This window comes from Lissotriton helveticus, chromosome 12, assembly GCF_964261635.1.
Source record: "Lissotriton helveticus chromosome 12, aLisHel1.1, whole genome shotgun sequence".
Taxonomy (NCBI): Eukaryota; Metazoa; Chordata; class Amphibia; order Caudata; family Salamandridae; genus Lissotriton; species Lissotriton helveticus.
Genome location: NC_136073.1, coordinates 737,790,530 through 737,811,850, shown reverse-complemented (window position 1 = coordinate 737,811,850; position 21,321 = coordinate 737,790,530). Strand labels below are relative to the sequence as shown.

At 46.8% G+C, this 21,321-nt stretch overlaps 1 pseudogene; it reads left to right on the top strand.

Moving 5' to 3' along the window:
* The window catches only part of LOC144798115 (protein spire homolog 1-like), a 31,080-nt pseudogene extending 10,118 nt beyond the window's left edge, over positions 1-20,962 (top strand).
* Positions 20,963-21,321: the final 359 nt, after the last annotated feature.

Sequence of the window (21,321 nt, the reverse complement as noted above, 5' to 3'; positions counted from 1 at the left end):
TTGGTTTAATATATGGTTTACGTCTATCTCTTCATCTGTAGAAGTGTTGCTAAACATTGTTGGTTTCGGAATAGACGGTTTAATTAAATCTTTGATTTTGGCTAGGCCAAGACAGGTGGTTTGTTGAACAGTGTCATTTAAAAATATAATTTGTTCTGGGATCATGCAGGCTCTAAACAAAGCTTCTATACCCTGTACTTGCCATTCTTTTGTACCCCAAACACTTTTCAATTCAACATTTTTGTCCCAATAATCAAAACCAAAGGTATTCATTTTTTCAAAGAATGAGTCTGAATATATCAATTTTGTGTTGGTTATCATGGTTTTAGTTCCTGTCTTGTTTGACAATTTAAAATAGAATGCTTCAGCATTACTTGTGTTAAAACCTGAAAAGTATGAATATTTGTCATAGATGGTTCTTGAGCTCCCCTTTGGAGGTGTTGCACAATGTTCCCATTGATTATAATTTAAAACATTTCTAGGTTGTGCAGATTTATGTAGAAAATGGTTACCATAGTGGTTATAACAGTACATACTATCATAATTTGTAGAACCCTGCAAATAATCATGTTTAGTAAATTTAGCAGACATTACTAAGTCAGACATCATATTATTAATGCTTTCGAAGTCCCAATCATCAGCAAATGAGTTTGGTTTTACAAAGTCACTCAAGGAGATCTTAATTTGGTGTGGATATTTCAGGATCTCGACCGGACCATAAATTTCATAGTCAGTGTTGTCCCAAGCTACCCCACCAGGTATCGGATTGGCTGTGAAGTTGGTTGAAGAAAGTTCTCTTTTCTCGACGTGTGAAGATGTGTGTGGTTTGAGGATCAAGTTGATTTTCTGACTTGCTGTGTCCATTTTAGCATATTTTCCCTCAATGAAGCGTCCCAAAGTAAGTACCATGATGAGCCAAAGTATGAGGATAAATGCACCAAAACCCACCCAAAATTCAATCCATGGAGAAATCAGATATGTTTCTTTCAGTTGTTTCAAAAGTTCTTTAGCTTTATCTTTAAAGGTTTTTGATGATGGCTGTGTCTTTGATTCACTGAAGCCTTCAGAGGAATCATCGAAGTTTATGAAGTAGCCGGATGCAGTTCTGTCAATTGTTCCAATCGGTTCAGGATTTTTGTTTCTTGCATTTTCACTTGGTACTTCATTGTAGATTGGTGTGTCTCTGCTAAATGTTTTTATTTGGGTTTTCAGAGGTATGAGTTCTATTGCATTGTTGCATAGTCCTTCTTGTTCTTCTGTAGGCGTTTCGAATGTGATGAGCCTCTTTGTTAGGACCTCTGTACTGGTAGCAAACCTTGGTGTTCTGCTACTTATTGGGAGTCCACTTGGCCTACTGTTTGTTATCGGCCACATGATTGTGGTTTTACCAGGTCGATGGATACAACTCGGTTCTCCTTTTTACCAGCAAGTGGCGGTAGTACAACTGATCTTGTCCCGTTGACAGACAAGACAGGAACCGCTTTTCTGTAAGAAGGCCCAAATTCCTTCTTTACCGCGATCTTCTCCCTGACTAGATCCCCGACTTTTGGAATCCAGACAGGTCTTGCTGGGACAGGTGGTGGTTCTTCAGTGGTTGTTGGCTGTTGTTTCAACTTTACGTTGCTCAGGTCTTTTCTTGTTTTGTTTAAGTCCTGCAAAATAGCCAAACGGTCTTTGATATCAAAGCTTTTTTCTTTCACCACTGAAGTCTGACTATCAATGTCAGAGATCATCATCCTAGTTCCAAATAATAATTCGTACGCACTGAATCCCTTTAGAGAATTTCTTGGCAAGTTATTGAGACTACGTTGGACACTTATTAAATGTTTGACCCACCCAGCTCCCGAACCTAATATCCTTTCCGCTATAGATTGCTTTATGCCTTGGTTTTTTCTTTACACCATCCCGTACCCTCAGGAAGGAAGTGAAAAGATTCCCGCTGGGCTATGCTCATCTGGTCATGTTTCCCCCTCAGGCTTGAGGGCTAGAGTGGAGACAATGGTCAAACGTAGCATGCTCTTAGCGTATATGCCATTTAGACTCGCAAATCTTTGTATAACAGTCCGGACGTCAGCCGAGTGCTGGTAATCTACATTATAAGTGGAACTAGCCTGTATGTGTTAATCGCAACCCTTCCTTTTTACTCCTGATTTTTTCTGGAGTAGAACGACAAGGTATTAAACTGTTTCTCTCCCCACTGCGATCTCTGTTGCAGTTTGGGCAGTTTTTTACAAACATGGTGTGACGCAGGCTCATGCCTGGCCACCAGTACCTTGATTGTAATTCTTCCAGAGAATCTTTTAGTTTGAGGTGTCTGAGACCCTCGCCCATATGTGCGTCTGCGATTAACAAGTTTCTCCTGTCCATGTTTGGAATCACTCTATCCCCCACTCCAGGGATTCGAGCAAAAGGGACGGAGTTTGCATCGATTATGTATGTATAATTGAGTGGATAGTTGATCGGTAACGCTGAGCAGTCGCCTTTTGATGACGTTTTCACCGCCAGCAATGTTTCACCGTCAATGTATTTTAATGTACGCTTTTTTCGAACTACGGGAGCCGATTTAGTGGCTGCCGCTGCGGCTGTTTCAGCCAATGAATTCCCTGCAACGTGAACGCCATCACGCTGATGACTCAGTGAGTGTATCACGTGAGTCTTTGGTAGTTCTTTTTGAAACAGAACTATTTGTTCCCAGAGCAGTTTCTGCTTTATTGGTGCATCTGTGTTATCTTTGTAACCGTTTTGAATCCATGTCTGCAAATCCTTGTTATATGATTTGACGCAGTAATATGAATCTGACACTATAAGTGTCGGGAATTCGCGATCCGCATTATCTAGCGCCATTTTCAAAGCTAATATTTCAGTTTGTTGTTCTGAATTACTTTCTACTGAGTGTGTCTTTGTTAATAGAGGTTTTAGTTTACCTCCGCGCCACACTTCTTTTGTAATCTCACATGTGGGGTTGTATGTTTGTTCTCCCCAAACGGAGGGTTGAGCATGTCCGTCTGTATAGATTACACAGGCGTAATGTCGTAAAGGCAGAATGTCGATTGGCAGAGGGTATGTTTTTTCATATTCTAGATTTTCCATTTCTTCTAGTTCTTAGAAAATTGTCAGCCCGGCTATACTTGATAATTCATATCCTACGTACAAGACTGTTAGATGGGCAATTCTGGATTTTTTAAAGTTGAATTTGTAACCCTCTGCTGCGAACCCAAGTATTATGGTGTTCACTCTTTTCAAGTGAGTCTCCAAGTCATCATCTGTTAAGTAAATGTCATCGACATAAGATAATGCTTCATCATCATATAGTTGTAGTAATTCTGTTACTCTCGCTGAGAATACTCCCGGGCTGTTCTTGTACCCCTGGGCTAACCGACAGAATTGTTTTTGAGTGCCATTTATTGAGAACGCAGTTAAATATCTGCTCTCTGGTGCTATGTTTTGACAAAAGAATCCATTAGAGATGTCTAATGTTGTTTTGTATTTTTTGCGCACTATGTTATTCATTAGTGCAGCACTATGTGAGTTTTGCACTGCAAAAGTTTTGCAACATGTGTTAAGGTGTCGGTAATCCAAAACTAGACGATATGAATTGTCTGGTTTGGAGACCGGAAACAAAGGGTTGTTCATTTGTGAGGTGCAAGTTTCAATCACCCCCTGGTATTCTAGCTGATCTAGTATTTCATTTACCTGTTTTTTAGCTTCTTGCTTAATTGGGTACTGCCTTTGTGCAGTTGGTTGTGATTTTAACTGGATTTTGTGAGGAGGAGAATCCTCATCCCATCCCACGTGATTTTTATATAAAGCAGGAGCTAGAGCCACTGCCCATTTCCTGGCAAGTGTGTACTTTTTATGAATTGGAATATGATTTGAGAAGGCAGGCATAATTATTTCTTCGCCATGAGGGCACTCCCTGACAAACTCTGGTGGCCAGTCTTTTTCAGCTAGAAGGATATCATAGCCCTTGGAGAGATTATCCCAAAATAGTCCCCTTATTTTTCTAGTCTTATCCCCCTTTATACGCAATGTTATTTCGTATATTTTGTGAGGTTTGCTAACTCTGGTGTCCGCAGTTTCCACTTGAAGATAGTCATTCGTGTCCACTGTCTCCAGATGATTCATAAGGACTTTGCGAGCTATGCTCACTTCTGCTGCACTGTCTAGCATTGTCTGAGCCCACTCTCCGTTTTTCAGTTGTGTCCTCAGTATTCTCGGCATTGTTAACTACCTTGATACTGGCTACCTTCTTTTTTGGAAATTTTAATTTCTTTTTTAGTTGAGCAGGTTCCTTGTCTTTGGACTTGGCGTGCTCTTCTCTTTGTTCTGATCGTCCTCTTCTTTCCGATTTCTGCGAGGAAGTCTGAAAAGATTGAGAGGGACGTGTATCAATGTCTTGATATCTATCAGGCTTTTTTATATTATCCCTATTTCTAAGGTTATATCTATTCCCAGAGGGGTCACTCTGGGGTGACCTGTGTCTCTGGTTTGGAGATTTTTCTCTTCGCCTAGGAGACCTTCCTCTGGACTGGAATTTCTTTTCTTTAGGATTGGATTGTTTGTTTCCATCCCAGTTCTTTTTTGGTGATGTAGATTTATTATTAAAAAATATTTTTTCTGGACTTTCAATCAGTTGCGGTTTTACTGGTATTCCACCTAAACTATCTCTACCTAGTTCCTCATAGGATTTTTCTATGATTCTGGCAATTTCAGCTGGTTGGTCTGCTATATCTGTCTCTTTTAACCTCTGGCGGATCGCCACGTTTGCTGCTTCACCTTTTATGTTGGCTAATAATATAGCCGAGACCTGCTTGAAGTCTTTTAGTAATTTCATACCAAGAGTTAAAGCGGGTTCAGGACCATATTCATCTTGAATTTGTTTTAGCACATCTGGTATTACCGAAATGGATGGAACACCGTGCGTTTTTGTGTAGATGGAAGCAAAGACTGTACCCCAAGTGTCACAGTCCTCAATGTGTGGTGCGATTCCCATTGGAAGACAGATAGTCAGAATCCTGTGTTTTTCTAGCGGGGTGGTGTCAGGAAACACCGCCTCTATTTGGGTGATTTTTTGCGCTAGCCAGAATGGTATTTGTTCCCGTTTAGTCGGTACTTTACCTAGGCAGGACTGGATGTTCTGTGGTGTAATTTTATTTGTGTTCCCCTGGTGAGGGGTCAGCTGTGGGAGTTTAATCGCTGGCTGAATTGTTGAAGTCCGCATCACATACTGGACTAATTGTCTATGTATTTTTATTAATTGTTTTAGCTGTGTTAACAGCTCTGCTGCTGGCATCTCATTGATGTCTGGATGTGGTGTGTATCCGGCTAGGACCGGCCACGTTGCTCCTGGTCTACCTAAAGGACCGAGCCTGGTGATGTGATTATTATGTTTTAGGGCGCCATCAAATAAGAGCAAATGCTCTTGAAATTTGAGTGGTACTTCCACCTCCTCGAAAGGAGTGTACTCATTAGGAGGTTCCTCTATTTTGTAATAGTGGAAGTACTTTGTTACAGCATTTGCTGCTGGAAAATGTATCCATGAATAGTATACCTCTGTCTGCCGATATTCGTGTGCCTCAATTACGAATATGACTGTGCCACCTCTAGGTGTCAGTCCATTTTCTATAAGTTTTAGAGTTATAGATCTCCTTTTGATGACCGGGATGAGTATTATATCCTGGTCTGCTGCCTGCATGGTAGCATTAGCTGCTGCGAGTTCAGTTGCTAATCTAACTGCCTCTCTTTCATCCTCATTGTCTGACATTTTACTGACAGGATGGTTATTTCTTTTGTTTGCAGATCAGGTTTCTTATGGAAACAAAGATTAGATGCACAATATTTTGGAACTGTTTATCCTTCAACGTTGACTATACCAAGAACCATACATAGGAGTTCCCTCCTGCGAGGTCTGGCGGATATAACCTTTCAGCCACTCCAGACGTCTTTGGAGTATTGTGGGAAAAGGGGTCTGAGTGAGAAAGCACGACTGAGTTACTCTAAATGTCTTACGTTAGTTTTATCGCCCTTTCCAAACGCGTTGGGCGCCATGTAGTGTAGTTCCTATCATCCCAATAGGCTCTGCGCATTGGAATAATACCTACAGCAGTAAAGGCCTAGACCAGACGTTAACTAGGTCTACTACTGTCGATACTAGACTTAAAGTTTTGGGTTTGCCAGCTTAGCTCAGAGTTCACTAGAAACTTTCTCGAATGTTCAGGAAGGACTTAACTTCCCTGATTAGACAAGAAGGGATTTAGTTTCTGACAACCATAGAACATGACAACTTTGCTCTCCCCTAATCAAGAGTAAATCTCGAGAGTCGTGTGAACAAAAGGCAATTTATTTTACTCAGTCAGTACGTGCATTCTTAGTCTCATCAGATTGTAGAGAAAAGGAAGAGACGGGCGTGTTCAATAAAAAGGTGTTATTTATTGATCAGTCTCTTTTCTCATACAAGAGAAATGGATCGATATTATTGCAATACTTATAGTTAAGTAAAGTGCATACATTAAAAGCAATAGTATAAAGTAATACTGTAAAAACATTGATATGGTTTCTAAGCCATAAGATGTTTTAAAATGAATAAAATATATTACATACACATATACATTTGACTAAACGTACTCAACTGGTGTTTCTAAATACGCCTACCCCGTGTACCTGACCTAAGCCTAATACGTGGGCGGGAATAGAAAGTTACAGTTTAAGTTAAGTTTGTTTTTGCCAAGTGAATAACTAAAGAATTCTCTGTGAGGGGTTATTCAGTTCTGTACCTGGAAGTTTAGGATGAATGAGGAATGGTATCTCTTTCTCTGGTCTCGATATTCCAGGCTGCCTGCGAGGGCTACCCAGAAACGCCGGGGCTGGATTTCTCGGCAGGAGAAAGCAGCGCGTCTCTCAGCGCGTCAGGAAGGCGGGGCTGCTGCCAGCGGGGTCTGCTCTGCTCTTGGCTTCGGCAAGTATGGCTGCTCCGTCTCGTCACCACGCGTGTGTTTGCATAGGGCAAGATCGGTAATATTTATACCTTTAAGGTGCCGAGATTGACGTAAGGATGGACATAGATACGTCAATAAGGATGTCATACGACTTGCTCGTTAGCACATTCTTTAACTGAAGTTCTCGGTGAAATCAAAACAATGGCCGCAGGGTTTTGCCCAGGTTGTCATAGGTTTGATTTGTTATGAGAACTCCGTATGCCTTATCAGGGGCTGGAGGAATATCGCTTGTCTAATTAGATCGCAAGCGTTATGACCTAATCAGATAACACGTTCCTGTGCCGTAGTGTGACTGCGTCAGATAACGGTATCTGCATCATGGGGATTTTCTGCCTCATGGGCTGACTGCTAGTTAACTTGTTGGTTTGTTTAACTAGAATAGGGTCAGGAATAGGGGGATCGATTCAGAACCTATAGGAATACATCACATGACTTCCCCCCCCTTTTTATTTTAATAATATTTTCTGCAGGTCACTGTCGGAAGTGGCACACCTTTCTAACCCTTTCTAACCCTTATTCATCATTCTTTCAATTTTTTAGGTGTCGCCTGGCCGTAGCACAGCGCTTCATGAGCACACTCGGCTCACTGAATGCATTCTGAGATTAAGTGCTTCATGCGCACCTTGTACCTATAGCGCTTCGACGCCTGTGGGGCTCACTGAATGAATTCCCACATTGGGGCCAGGAGCGAGGCCCGGCGTCGCGACAGCAGTGTGTGCCCTGCATCCAGGATTCTTACCCTCTCCAGCCGGCCAGATTACCGTTCAAGGTTGGAGCAGCCGCTTTCCCTCCACCCGACTTCTAATTACAACACACTACCAGCAGCCATTATACAGGGCACATCGGCGATAAGGACAGGGCACGGACAGGAGCACACAGGGCAGGGGTGACATTTCAGGAACACCGCACAGGCTGCCGGGTGTGTGCACAGAGCAGATGGCGCGCTTCTGCCGAGCGCATGATTGGTATTCAGCAGGAGTTGCCTGGCGCTATGCACCGGTGAGTGCACACTGGCATGAGCACGGCAGAGTCAAGAGGGGGGTGAGGGGGGCACAGCCATGCCACTCTCTCCGGCCTCCAGCACACTGCCGCCTCCCACCACATCCACAGCATCTCTCAGCTCCTCTTCGCCAGTAAGTCAGATCTGTTCTTCGGCCTGTCGTCTCCTTCGCACATCACCATCTCACATCTGTCTCCTCTGAAAGGACAAGCGCTCCCCATTCCCGCTGTTTATTTTTCATTGAGCTTTCACTTTAAAGTGAAGGCGAGATGCAAAAATAAATAACCAAGACCTAAAAAACACCAACTCATGATGCTGAACAGGATCCTCTCTCACATATGGACTTGCTGATTCGAACTTAGAAGGCTTCAGGTATTATTCTAGATTCTCTGGGTGGGTGGGTGTGTGTGTGTGTGTGGCTGGCTCTGGGTGTGTCTGGCTGTGTGTGTGTGTGTGGCTCTGGGTGTGTGTGGCTGGCTCTGTGTGTGTGTGGCTGGCTCTGGGTGTGTTTGGCTGGCTCTGTGTGTGTGTGTGGCTCTGGGTGTGTGTGGCTGGCTCTGGGTGTGTGTGGCTGGCTCTGGGTGTGTGTGGCTGGCTCTGGGTGTGTGTGGCTGGCTCTGGGTGTGTGGGTGTGGCTCTGGGTGTGCGTGTGTGGTAGTAATTGCTGTCTGATGAGCTCGTCCAGTAGGGTACAATAGGTCTCACATTTGCGAGAGATTCGGCTATTGGCAATGTAAATGACAATGCCATTTATTTATCTGTTTTCAAAACCAACACATAAATACAAATTTTGTCATTTATAATGCCAATAGCTCTAACTTTTCCAAAGGCGAAACCGTTGCATTGTAAATGCTTGTTCACTTTGGAGTGACTGCCCCTAGTACGTGTCCACCTACATTCTGATTAATTTGTTTGTTTGTTTGGCGTACTTTTTTTTTTTTGCATAGAATTTGCCCCGTGGCCTGAACGCAGCTTCTATATCTTTCACGCCTTATTGGTTACGGCTGCTTGGGCATCATACAGCAGGCATTGGAGGCGCGTGGAGAGAACAGGGCAGCTTTACCAGTGTACACCGGCCGACCTTGGGTGCGCTGCTGTCTTCTGCCCTGCTGTGATTACTGGCAGAAGCTCGCCTTACCATGGCCAGCACAGGACAGCGGTAGCTGCAGCAATGCTACTCTTTATTACAGTGGCGTTTGCAGCAAGTCCAGCGGAGAAGCAGTCCATACTTTTCCTCATGTTGTTTCGCATCATGCTTCAACAATGAGAAATATCTTGTCCAATAAAATTCGTATTTTTTAAGTTCGTCGACCATCCCTGGACTAAATACTTGTAACTTTTTAACCTGTTCAAGCCCATCTGAATTTTTTTTAAAAATTAATTTCTCTGAAACTACTGAGCAATTTAGCACTTTCTACCAGTACAGTAAGTCTTCAGTCTTCAGTCTGTGGAGAAGCGTGGCTCAGTGGTTAGAGGCGGCAGACCCGGAAGCTGAGATCGACCGTGGACCAGGGTTCGATTCCCCGCCTCGGCGGGTCTCGGGCTCAAATAATTCCACGGACTCGACAATTCTCGCTCTGGTGCCTACTCAACCCACGGGGTCACACTCTGCGACTCTGGGCAATAGCTTGCTTAATCTCCACTACGGCCCCTCGCGGCGGGATGCCTGGCTTTCACCTTGTGGACACCCTGCCGGGGTTTCTCACAGGGGAATACCAGGCATGGTTCCCTAAGCAAGCGCCGGGACGCTCACGGGCAGCCGTGCCCTCTACAAATCCAGCACATTTACATTTACATTCATTCAAACCGTTAAGATACTTAGTAAGTTACTGTGCCTGTTAGAACGGCCAAAACATAAAATGCTTGTAACAGGTCAGGTTTTGTAGAGCACCAGGCTGTAGACTTTTGAGGACTGGGAGGACTAATTTTCTACCTTAACATTTCCATTTCATGGCGTTTCAGGTTATACATGATTATTTTTAAACTAGACAGCTTTATAAGTATTTTACTTATGTTTGACAATTATCTTTTTTCAAATTCTACAACTGGCACCACAACTCCTACCGAAAAGTGACTTTATCTCTTTACAGATTGTTAAGCGGCTATGATCACTTTTAAGTGGATACAAACTAATGGCAATTGATCGACTTGGTTGGAAAGTGCTGAGCATGCCTAGTCGACTTTGAATGGTTCTCCCTAACGCACAAGTTACTTACCTTCGGTAACTATATATCCGTAAGAAACATTAGTTAGTGATAGATTTCTTACCTTAGAATTACCCCCAGGCGTCCGACTGGATCCAGAAAGTTTTTGTCAGCAGTACCCCTGCGCGTCGGAAGGTGGCGTCGTGCGGCTCCACGTCGTTCATTGGCTTTGTGGTCGCCGTGATGACATCGCGGCAGCTACTTAGACGCTGCCCTCGTGCGCCGACGTCAGGTCTGTACACGGCTTTCCACGCCAGGAACGCAGAGCCATTCAAGAAACTGACCACTGGTGTAATGAAACTAGGGCCCTGAAAGGGATGACCTTAACCCTAGAAATCAGTTCGCAGAACGGGGAGGATGGGTGGGGCGGTAAGGAATCTATCACTAACTAATGTTTCTTACCGATATATCGTTACCGAAGGTAAGTAACTTGTGCATCTGAAAGAAACATGTTAGTGATAGATTAGAATAGATACCTTAGAATAGATACCCCAGCAATACCAACACTGGTGGTGGGTCTGCGAACCAAGATCACACCAGAAAGTCCTGGAGAACAGAACGGCCAAAGAAGCAGTCTCTCCGGACTTGGCTGTCCAGGCAGTAGTGCATTGTGCAGCAAGGCCCACGTAGCTGCCTGACAGATGTCATGCAAAGGAACATCCCATCCCAAAGCAATAGTGGCAGCCGTCGCCCTGGTAGAATGGGCACGTAGCCCTACTGGAGGCTCCTTCCTAGCCAAGGAGTAGCACGCTGTGATGCACAGAACGACCCACCAAGAGATGGTCCGCTTGTGCACGGCCCGACCTTCCTTGGCGCCCACGTAGCCAACAAAGAGCTGATCATTCACCCAGAACTGTTGTGTGCAGTTCAGATAGGAGAGCGGACGTTTTGGGTCCAAACAGTGGAGCTTCTCTTCCTCTTTAGAGGGATGCGGAGGCAGAAAGAAGGTGGGCAAAGTGATGGTCTGCCAGATGTGAAAGGCAGTGACAACCTTTGGCAGAAAAGATGGATGTGTTCTTGGGAGAACTTTGTCCGGATGGACAGAAAGAAAAGGAGGTTTTGAAGAAAGAGCCTGGAGCTCACTCACTCTTCTGGCAGAGGTGATGACAACCAGGAAAACAGTCTTTAAAGTGATTAGACGAAGAGGACAGTTGTGAAGTGGCTCAAAAGGAGCGCAGATAGGTCAGAACAAGATTCAAGTCCCACTGAGGCATCATGAAAGGAACAGGAGGGAACATGTGCGTAATGCCTTTCAAGAAACTATTTACAACCGGGGACTTGAAAAGAGAAGGTTGATCAGGAAGCCTTATAGAGGCTGAAATGGCCAAAAGATAGCCCTTGATAGTGCCCAGAGCAGAGGCAGAGCCCTGCTGGGCCAAAGAAAGAAGGAACAGAAGAAACTCCGAAAGAGGGGCAGAAAGAGGATCCACAGCCTTTGCTGTGCACCATGCCACAAACTTGTTCCACTTGCAGCCATATACCGTTTTAGTAGAGAGACGCCTGGCTGCCAAGATGACATCACAGACTTTAGGAGGAAAGTCAAAAGACATCAACTACCTCCGCTCAATCTCCACGCATGGAGGTGGAGGCTGGACAGGTTCGGGTGGAGGACCGTCCCCCCCGCTGCTGCGACAGAAGATCCTCCCGAAGAGGCAGTCGGATCGGGGGATCAATGGCAATGCTGAGTAGCTTGGGATACCAGTATCTTCGTGCCCAATATCGATTGAGTGGTTATTTAATAGGGTTTTAAGGCGCCACAGGATTGAGTTACACTTGTTGTATTGATTATCAAAGTATGAATCTTACGGTGCTAAAGGGTGTGGAGATCCACTAAACTCCACCAGTTGGGCACAAAACCTCAAACGCAATTCTACTCCCCAGCACACGTATATAGGTAAATACTGGTTTCCCTCCAAATAAAGAGTTAAGTACAATAAATAAGTCACAGAATCTGCACAGTTCTTTTTCTCTTTTGTCTTGTTCACGTTTTTATTCTGGTTCTCTCGGCCACAACCAACACGTGTTTCGTCGCTACAGGGTGTGATCAAACAGCTTTCTCAAGGCTATACTGTCCCAGTATAAAGCTTTTTAATGTGGTGTTAATTCCAATCCACACAGGGGTTCTGTTAGTTGTCAGCGATGACTCCAAGTTAAATGTTCTTTGCAAGTTTTCCTTGTTTCCTTTTTTCAATATTTACTCAATGTCTTTTCTCTTAGCAGAGTGCAGCATAACATCCCAGTGTCTCCAACCAACAAACCGAGTGCCCAATCCGGAGCCACAAGGATGACTAGGGCCCCGTCGTGCCCGATCTTCTTCAGCACTCTGGGCAGAAGTGGTATAGGCGGCAAGACGTACAACAGACCGCAACTCCACTCGTGACGAAAAGCGTTGCAGAACGAGTGCCGCCTTGGCAATTCTAAAGTGCAGAACTGCTGACAGTGCGCGTTGTCTTAGGTGGCGAATAGATCTAACCAAGGCTCTCCCCACTGCTGAAAGAGACCTTACGCCACGTTAGAGTGCAGACGCCATTCGTGATCCATCATGCACCGGCGGCTGAGTTTGTCTGCCCTGGCGTTCAGAGAGCCTGCCAGGTTTTGAACCACCAAGGAAATGCCCTGATGTTCCAGCCATGTCCTGAGGTGCAGAGCCTCCTGACATAGGGTCCATGACCCCACCCCACCCTGTTTGTTGCATTACCACATGGCGGTGGTGGTGTCCGTGAACACCTGCACCACACTTCCCCGGACAGAGGGAAGGAATGCCTTCAGTACAAGCTGGATCGCCTGGAGCTCAAAAAGGTTGAAGTGGAGCCTGGATTCCGCCGGAGACCAGAGGCCTCTGATCTCCACCTCTCCCATGAAGCCACCCATCCCAGGAGGGACGCATCCATCACTATGGTGTGCTCCAGTTGGGGGAAGGGAGAGGGATCTACTATTGACCAAATCACTAATTTGTGAGCCACCACTGCAATTGTCGTGCAGTGCCATCTGAGATGTGGACATGATCGGACAGGTTGCCCTGATGCTGTGCCCACTGGGACTTCAGGTCCCACAGCAGAGTCTGGATATGCCATCTGGCATGACTTACCAACAGGATGCAGGAGGCCATCAGGCCCAGCAGCCGGAGGGTCATGCTGAACGAAACCCGGGATAGAGGCTGAAAGATCGGATTCATAGGCTGAATATCCCGGACTCGCTGCTCGGGAGGATAAACCCGAAACTGCGTCGAGCCCAGAACCGCCCAGATGAAAGGGAGCTTCCGGGAGGGAACCAGGTGTGACTTTGGCACGTTGATGGAGAACCCCAGCATATGCAGGAGGTCGGCCGTAGTCTGGAGGTGGGAGACGACTGTCTGGGGCGAGCCTGCCTTCAACAACCAGCCGTCGAGATAGGGGAAGACTGGAACCCCTGATATGCGCAGATGGGCTGCGACCACTGCCATCACTTTCCTGAACACTCGTGGGGCACTGATAAGGTCAAAGGGGAGCATGGTGAACTGAAAATGCTCGTGGCCTACCGTGAACCGACGGTGGGCCGGCAGGACAGGAATGTGGAAATATGCGCCCTGCAAGTCCAACGCTACCATCCAGTAGACAGGGTCGAGAACAGATAAGACCTGAGCCAGCGTCAACATCTTGAACTTCTCCTTCCGGAGGAAGATGTTGACGTTCCTGAGGTCAAAGATAGGACGCAGGCCCTTGTCCTTCTTGGGTACCAGAAAGTAGTGGGAATAGCAACCACAACCTACTTCTGGCACAGGAATGTGCTCAATGGCCCCCTTGGCCAAGAGGGCCATAAGTTCTTCTTGCAGAAGGTGCAGAAGATCCCCCGACATGCGGTGGTACTGGGGTGGCATGGCTGGAGGAGTAGTCTCGAAGGGGAGGGAGTAGCCCCTTCTGACAATTTGCAGCACTCACCTGTCCGATGTGATGGTGCGCCAGTGGGGGAGGTGATGGCGAATCCTGCTGCCCACTGTAGTTTGATGGGCCTGAAAGCTCGGACTAGGAAGGGTTTGAGGCGGATGCTGTGGGGTGGAGGTGGACAGACCCGCCCGCTGGCCCCCTGCCCCACCACAGCCCACGGGCACCTCTTGGTTGGTTCTGCGGCTTGTGGCTTAACGAATGTGTCGGGCACCCCTTCGGTTGCAACAAAAGGGACAAAAAGCAGAAGTGGCCATGTGCATGGTGAAAAGGCCCAAGGACTTGGCCCCAGCCCGGGAGTTCTTAAAGCGCTCCAGTGCATGATCTGCTTTGTCGACGAAAAGGCGACGGCCATCAAAGGGCATGTCCATAAGGGAGTTTTGGACATCCCCAAAAAGCCAGTGGACCGCAGCCAGGTGTGACGGCAGAGCGCCGCTGTTGTGGAAATCGCTCTGCCCAGCAAGTCCGCGGTATCCAGTCCACACCGTAGGGTGAACTTCGCATCCCTCCCCTTTGCATCAGCCTAGAAGAGCAGTGTCCAGGCCTCCTCCGGACACTAAGGCAGCACTCGTGCAACCGTATCCCACACTGAGTGGGAATAACGGCCCAAAAGGCATGCAGTGTTCACCGACCGCAGCGCTAAGCTGGCAGATGAAAACAGTTTCTTACCAAACTGCTCCAGCTTCTTGAATTCCCTATCCGGAGGAGTGGTAGGGAATGCGCTCTGGGAAGTAGAGGCCTGGACAACCAGACTCTAGGGTGTGGGGTGGGTGGACAGAAAAGCAGGGTCGCCCGGAGCCGGGCGGTGGCGTCTGGCCACGTTCCTATCCACAGGAGCCCCTGTGGTGGGCCTGGACCAACTGCCCATAAGAATGTCAGTCAGTGCTTCATTAAATGGCAGCAAAGGCTCCGAAGAGCTTACTGCTGGCTGGAGCACCTTAGTGAGGAGGTTAGTCCTCAGGGCGACCGTAGGGAGTTCGAGGTCATGGGCCTCGGCTGCCCTATGCAAAACCACACTAAAGGTCGCTCCCTTCTCCGAAGCCACAGAAGGAGGAGAAAGGAAGTCAAGGTCAGGCGATTGGTCAAGACCACTGGTATCCACTAACTCTTCTGCCCAGTCCTGATCTAACTCACAATGTTGTGTGAGAGTCGTAAGGTCAACCGATGTCGACCAAGAACCAGGCCTAGATCCAAGGGGGTCCTGCGACACCGGGACCGAAGTCGTCATCGGCGTAGAGGTCGAAGCCGCTGGCAGCACAGGGCAAGGACCCCCAGTCGGGCCCGCTGGGCCCGAAGGTGCACCGGCGGGGGCAGAAGGCCCAAAAAGGGCAGCCAAGGCTGCAAGAAAATCTTGCACCTGGGCCGGAGTCGCTCCCGGATCTGGAAAGGGTAGGTAGGCCGGGGTCGCCTGCACAGGCTCCGCCGGAGCCGCTGGATGGTACCGCCCGCACCCTCATCCGCGTTGCACGACCAGGGAGGGGGAAGTCTGAGAACGATGACGCTTCTTCGAGTGCCTCGAATTACTTGACCCAGAGTGCAAGGACTAGGAACCTGAAGAATAGCGATGGTGGCTCCACGACCGGTCCCTCGACTTCCTCCACGACTACGAATGGCACAGAGCCGACTGCCGGGCTTCCAGCAACTTTCGGAACCGCTCCCGCAAAGTCGTAGGCGCCATGGCCGTCTGTCGGAGCACGACCTGGGGTCATGGTCGCGCTCCAGGCAGTAGGGACACACGTTGTGGGGGTCCGTCACCGACATCATGTGGCAACAGGCTCCACAGGACTTAAAACCGGGCATCCCTACTCAGCACCAGGAGTCGACAGACTCGAAAAATGGAGACAAAAAATCTCAAAAAACTCAGTCATAGAGTGACTGGGGGTACTTGTTCTTCGTGGATCTGCGCTTGCTGGCGCGGAAAAAGAAAGAACTGACATTAGCGCACGAGGGCGTCGTCTAAGTAGCTGCTGCAAAGTCATCCCAGCGACCACGACGCCAACGACAGACGTGGAGCCGCACAACGCCATCTTCCGAAGTGCAGGGGTACTGCTGACGAAAACTTTCCGGATCCAGTCTGACGCACGGGGGTAATTCTAAGGTAAGGAATCTATCACTACCATGTTTCCTTCAGATTTGTAATTCACAGTTGTTTACCATAGCCTTATAGCCCGCTGCTGAGTTGTTAAAGGCCCTAAATCTGAGCGGCTCATGCCTATAACGAGGGATAGGGCTTTAAACAACCAGTATAGCCCGAGACAGAAGGGCGATACTGGTATTAGAACATTCCACTCCATGAGGGTAGAATTTACAAAATCAAAAAGGAAGATGCAAAAACACAAGCATTGGATGTGCAACTCCGGGCTTATACCAGTCATTATGAGCCCTGAGGCACTCTATTGTGTTCAATGGGGCTCTCAGTATTCCAATGTTCTAATATATATATAGTCTTATAGCCCAGTGGTGAGGGCTATACCGGTTATTAAAGGCCCTGAACCAGAGTTACAGTCCAGAGCCCCTGGCGAGGGCCTTTAACAACCGGAATAGCAAAAGGGCTAATAGTCTATTAGAACATTCCACCTACTCTTGGAAAGCATACCTTGTAACATGCAGATCACACTTGTATTTTCTGTGGATAGCTCACTGGATTACTACTTTGATCACAAAGATCTTTTAATTACTTGAGGTTTATATGGTTCAATCCTTCTAATATAGCATAATGAGCTATCAACTGGCATCAAAGAGCAGCATGTAAAATGCAAGGTTAAAGTTACTGTTTTTGAACTCTCAATCGTTCCTTCTTCTAAGGTTGCTAAAAGGGGTTCCTTAAGTAATAACACATAGTTATTAGTTAGAAAACCCCAATCACTGCGTTACATTTTAAATATTGAAGGCACTGTTAACATACAACGCCAACCAGTATAGATGCAAAAGGAACAAATTATGGAAAGACTGTTGAACAATGCAAACATTCACCACCAGTCACAAAGATCTGGGTTTAATCCATCATTCTTTTTCCCACCATGCCACCCAAGTTTGGACCCAGCCATATGCAAATCAGTCTTGACCCTGATCCTCATGGGAACAGTCCAGCCCGAACTGCCAAGCCAGTTCCTCCCTGGACAGGAGATCAAGTATCATGGGACCGGTTTTGGGGCATCCCCCGAAGGGTTTAACCCAAATCACTAGACTGGGGTTGAATGTATGATTCTCCCCCAGTCAAAGTCGACATGGCACACTGCCATGCCAACTAGCACAGCCTCGGGTATAGGTAAGTCACCCCTCTAGCAGGCCTCACAGCCCTAAGGCAGGGTGTACTATACCCGAGGTGTGGGCATAGCTGTATGAGCAGATATGACTACAATATTTGAGTAAATTCTTGGATATTTTAAGTGCCATAGAGAGTAAATGGGCTGGTAACTCGACAACTTGAGTCACCCAGCACCATGATGCCTTCTCTGAAACCAGGAGTGTTTGGTACCAAACTATTCCCCTCAATAAACCCACACTGATGCCAATGTGGGATTTATTGAACTATGCGTTAAGAGGGCACCTCAGAGGTTCCCCCAGAAAACCTACTAAACCTGGTGTGGTCACAGACTATCTGTAGACAGCCTGCCACCACCAGACATGTTTCTGAACCCCTGGGTCGAGAGCCTCAGATCTCTGGGACCAGAAACGATTCACATCCTGGGTGGAGGTGCCATACTAGAGAGGGAAGCTTCAAATGCCTTCTGCCTGTGTATTGTGACCCCAGCCTCTGCTGCTAGCACCAGAAGGCAGCATCCAGTTTACACCCCAACTTTGGGTGGGAAAACCTAGAAGAATAGGTGTGCTCACCTCTGTCAACTCCCCCCCCCTAACGTGGGGAGACTAGGTGAAGCACATCTTTCAGTCCCCGCCATCTTGAAGATGAGGAAACCCCTCCAATCAGCGCTAGGACTATGCCCCTTACCACAGGAGGGTGGCATAATTAAGGGGTAGTCACCCTAGGTAGGATGCCCATTGGTCCTACCTACTACTCCCCTAAAACATCCCTAAATTTAGTATTTAGGTGGCCCCCTCAGACATGGAAACTAGTTCCTGCTGACCTAAGACGACGCTGTGCAGTGAAGCCTGAAGACTCCTACTGACTTGGCCCCAGCCCTACCTGCCTGTCTCCAGCTTCCAAGACCCTGCAAAAGAAAACACTTGTCCTTCAGCCAGGGACTTCCAGAACCCAAGGCAGACTGTCTGCTCTTTGCAAAGACCAGAACTCCAGAGGACAGGGGATCTGTCCCCAAGAAACCTACACAAAGGGCTCTGGTGCCTTCCAGAACCCTGCCCACTCTACACCTGACACGTCCGGCCTGTGTCCAGGTGGCCCACCAACCCAGAACAGGTTCCCCAGCGATCATGACCTCAAGTTGAGTGATCATGACCTCAAGTCCAGCGTTGGCTGACCACTACTGGACTCTACGATGCCTGCAGACTGAATCCAGAGGCTCCTCCCAAACGTGACCAGCTCCAGTAAGAATCTGAAGTCAAAGAACACCCCTGCACCCAAAGCCCCTGGGTCGGGCGAGTGGAAGAGACAGTACCCCTACAACCCCCCAACACCTCAACTTACCTCTGCTGTCGCTGGTGACCTTCTTGCAGTCTCCGCTGCGAAGCCTACAGCCTGTTTGTCCAACCGATTTCTCCACTGAAGAGCACTTTGTGCCCGACGCTGTATTTGCACCCTAGTACCCCTGTACCATTGGTGATGTATGTTTGGTGCTGTCCTGTGCCCCTACCCCAGGAATGCTCTAACCTCCAAAGCTTGGCCCCTGCAACCAATCTACTTACCTGCAAGAAGCGTGGCTTCTAGCATACATTTGGCCTATCTCAGAATTTGACCCTGTGCCGCTGGTGGTGCAGACTTTGTGCTTGCTTGAACTTTGCCCTCTGCTGATCCTAAACCCTGAAGGTACGGAACTGTAATTTGGGCACTTACCCATGAAACCACATTGTTGTTTTCCTTCATTGGATAAGATTGAACTGTTTGAAAATTGCACAGTCGACTTTTAAAAAACGAAAGTATTTTTCCTGAAAAACATACTTCACCTTTATGCAAAAATCTTGGTCTTAAAATAAGACTCAAACAAAGCTTATTTTTCTAAAATTGGTGTGGATATCCTTTTTGAGTAATGTGTCAGTTACTGGTCATTGTGTGTGCAGTAAATGTCTTACACTACTTTGTGCGTGTTAGGCCTAATGCTGCTCGCCCACACTACCACTAATAGAGCACTTTAGGTCCACACTGAACCCTGTACACTTCTGGGGAATCTCTGGCCTCTGTGCACGGTATATCTACCTAGTGGAATACAAGACACAGAGCTAGCTTCCTACGTTTGTGGTGCATCTGTGGGATACAAGACCTGACAAAAGCACTTGGTTAACCCTTTGGAAGCAGACATTTTCTACAAAGATGTGTGCCAAGTAGAATTTTCCAAGCAGTGTCCACGAAAATAGTGCCTGGCAAAACTGGAGATTGAGTCACCAAGGACTCTGAACAACTTGAGTCGCCTATGGCTGAATGTCATAAAAGAATTGCGAAATGGCATTCAATTGAATAGTGCGTCAGAGCGACTGTACAAGACACTGCCAGTGAAATACGAGCGTACGCCATTCGAGCACTTGATGGATGATATCCGATATAGACGGTATACACTCCAGAAGGTGACGCTCACGGTCTCAAGCAAAAGTAGTTTTGAGCAGTCTTTTCTGGATTGGATTACATCTCGTCCCACTCTGAGACCAGCATCGGAGAGAAAATTGAAGGATCTCTCCCATCAAGAACAATGTCTACATGAGCGTCTCATGACCGAAATCAGATCTTCCAAAAATCTGCGCTCGCTGTTTGCCATGACACCAGGTTTCTATACAGGATCAAAGACCTGGCATGGTAACCACTACAAGGACTCTGTGTCTTCAGGATATTAACTGACAAACTGCAGGATCAAAAAGAGTGTGAAAAAACACTTTGTGGACAGGGAAGGGACAGATCAAGACTCACAGGAAATGCCATGTTGGAGGAAGTTATGAAGAGTCATTGGAAAACAGTCTTTCCTAGTTACCATCCTGCAGTACTGAGCTCGACCCAGACTTTGAGTTTATGCCACTACTGACGTAATCACAGACAGAAAAGAGAAATACTTCAGTGCATTGGCACAAGGACAAGTCTTCCTTACACCGCAGATCCAGATCCCGGGAAAGTGGATTTCAAAGCAAGGATCTTTCTCAAAACAAAGCATCTATCTTTCCAACCATTACAGAGCTGATCGCGAGCGGGCAAGCCACTATGAATTCCGAAATCCAAGATTTTTTCAACATGCTGGGTTGTAAAATGTCTACCAAACATAGGGGTATGCTTTAGTTGCCATAAGAAGGAGCTTTTCTTTACATGGCCTTACAAATGTCAGATTTGTGACAGCGTTGTCTGTTCTGATTGCTGCATAGAGATGCTGATGCCCTTCAAACACTGCATTAATCTCCCAGTCATTTTCCTGAAAGCTTTGATGACCACCACAGCTCCAGACTCTGCCAATCGGACCCAGAAAACTGATCAGTTCTTCAAAGCCGTACGTCAATGGGATTGTTCCAGAGTACCAGTTGTGTTTGAACCATATGAGATGGCACCAGAGACTTCATTACACAAAAAGGCTATGAGAGACTGGTTTTCCATGGCTGTGTGCGCCAAATGCAAGGAGCATCTCTTGAATATCAGACACCAACCAGAGGAGCAGAGCCACTGAAGTGCCAAGTAGGCTACGCTCAATTTCTATGTCTTTTTTTAGCTATCGAAGCATAACCTTCTGCTCCTAGGAAAGCCCTTAAAGTAAAATGGTGTGCCTTTCTCGACTACTAAAGTTATATGGATTCTGCCTACAGACAGACGGCTTTAATGTTGGCAAATTAAGGAATTTGCTAATCAAAAACCAACAAAGAACCATGTGCTTGGGTGTTTCACATGATAAACAAATCTGACCAATTATTATAAAACACCAAAAGGAATTATGAGGTCCTAATTTATTTTTCTATTTAAAATATAAAAGCAATATATCTCAATTGCTTGTGTTAATTGTTTCTGTATGCAAAATGCCTGAACTCAGTTATTTATTGTTGCCATAAAACGCTTTAAAGGCACAGCATAACCTCATTTTATATGTGAAAAGTTATTAACT